Source organism: Peromyscus leucopus, chromosome 17 (genome assembly GCF_004664715.2).
Source record: "Peromyscus leucopus breed LL Stock chromosome 17, UCI_PerLeu_2.1, whole genome shotgun sequence".
NCBI lineage: Eukaryota > Metazoa > Chordata > Mammalia > Rodentia > Cricetidae > Peromyscus > Peromyscus leucopus.
In genome coordinates, this window is record NC_051077.1 from 16,569,152 (window position 1) to 16,571,671 (window position 2,520).

A 2,520-nucleotide genomic window follows, 5' to 3' on the forward strand; every position below is an offset into this window, starting at 1 on the left:
CAACAAAGGAGTGATAAATATTTGGTCTTACCTAGCCACAAAAGGTCTTTCCCAACTAAATGGAACTAAGAATTATTTCATAGAAAAAAAATACTATGTTGAGTGTCACAAAAGGGGAAAGTTATATTTGTTTGCTGTTTTGTTTTGTTTTTTGAGACAGTCTCTTTATGTGGCTAGGTCTGGCCTGAAATTCACTATGTGGCCAAGACTGTCCTGAAACTCATCATCCTCTCGATGCTGCTTCCTGAAGGAAGGGTACTTTTAAGAGCCGAAATTAGTATGAACAAGAATGTGCGCTAAATGCAAACATTTTGGTGCTGAGATGGCAAAGAGGCTGTGCTTTAGAGCAAAGGAATTGATTGAAGTAGTAGTGATTCTAGACTGAAGAGTATTGGTAATGACCTTGTGTTAGCTTTTTGTTGAAATCACAAAACAAGTGATATGATGGACCTGTTGGCGGAAAAGGTCTATTTTGGTTCACAGTTTTACAGGTCCCAGCTGTGACTGGCATGTGTGTGATGAAGCAGTACATCATGGCAGGGAAGTATGGTAGAGCAATACCTGCAAAGGAGAGGAAAGAAAGTGTTGGGGGCCCGTTAAACTTCCTGGTAGTCCTTACTTTCTAAAAGATGCACCACCTTCCAATGTCACCACCCTGGAGATGACCGATGCCTTTACAAAAAGGGCCACTAGGAGACATTCAAGGCCCAGAGGATAGCAGACCTTAATTGTCTCTCACAAATCAAATCAAATCAAAACAAACAACAACAACAAAAACCAAACCAACAGAAAAACCCCACTTGGCTTCTATCAGCACCTGGCAGCTAATGATTCCTATGCAGGATTTCAGACCCATTCTTCCTTGAATTACAGGTGCTTGGATTTAAGTGCCTGTGGGTTGTTAATGCCTGAGAGAACACCAGGAACATCTCAAAATAATCACAGTTCGATTTGAGTAATAGCTTTTCCAGTCAAGTTTGTTCTTCTGCCTGTCTTCTCGATTTTATTAGTGGTAATTTCACCTGATTCTAGGATAGAGGGTGGGTCCCTGTCATTCCTTCTTCTCTGCCTTTTAGATATTACAGTAAACTCATTTCTGTAATTTTAACTCCTATCTATCAAATATCTTTGATATCAAATATCTTTCCCCATCATGGTTTCCATTCCCTCCACAAAGGCCTTTAACTTTTTCGTTCAGAAATAGCAATGGCTTTCTCATTCTTCTACTCTCTTATATTTAATCTTTTGAATAAATATTCTATTTTTCCCATAAATTCTTCTCTGATAGCTCCTCATACATTTCTAACATTTTTTTCCTGGTCGTGCCCACCTCATCCTTTTTAGATGCTGTAAGCTCTGACATTCCTTTGTGACTCTATACTGCTACTCTCCCAACAGAAACACTTCTGTGGATGTAGGATTTCCTTTCAAGGACTGTACGTTTATTCTCTTGAATGGTCTGGCCTCCCTGCACTTTTCATGTAGCAGCTCAACCCTCTTCACCTGTCATGCCTTTTGTTGGTTTCTCTGGGGATATTTCTGGACCTTCTTCAAAGTGCCATTGCACTCATTATAGGGCTTTATCTATTTATACAAAGATGCCCCAGGAAAACTTGCTGTTTCTTTTTGAAAAGGTATCTTATGCTTTTCCATTTCTCTATTTATTTCCCCTAACATGATACTTGAGCAACAGGCAATGTGAAATCTATGTATATTTAAATAGCGAAAATTTTGTAGGTAACCAAAATCAGAGTCTTAAAACTATTAACTTGGAGACAGATCACGCCAGTGGGTGAAGTGGTGATGGGAAGCCTGCTGTCCGAGAAACTTACCCAAAGGAAGAATATGGCCTCTAGCACCTGCTCTTTGGAGTTGAGACTTAATCTGTACACAAAGTTTGATCTCACTCGAGGTATAATTGCAACAGACTTGAGTCATTTCTACCCAGTAGTCTAATTTTACGTTCTTCTTTTTTTCCAGTATGTTAAGAGTGTGTAAGGCAGAGAACTGCATGCTGAAAATGTTAGGACTTAAATGGACTTAAATTCCCATTAGGGATAAAAACCAGAGCAGCAGATTCAAGCTGTTGGTTATTAAATAATAATTACATTATTTTTGCAGGCTTACCTCTGCTTCGATAGTAATAGCTATTTGGGAAACTGTATTGAAGACCATAGTAGTCCTGAAAGGAGGCTGATGGTGGAGATAAGAGACACAATAAACTGCTGGAGGAACTCTATTAGTATATTTTTGGGAAAAGTAATTGACCATTGGCAGTGCTGACATTTTAATCACATTTTCTCTTCCATTCACTTACATTCTTTAAATGCATGCTGCTGTTCATTGAACTGGAACACTGTGCAGTATAATCTTGCTGCTTTCCTGAAGTTTACCTGACAGTTAAGTATTTCCAATACCTATAGTGTTTTTTAAAACGTGTAATTAAATGATTCTTAACCTTTGGCACAATTAACATTTTCCTCATTTTTAAGAAAAGCAGGAACTCCTAAGTGCTGTGGA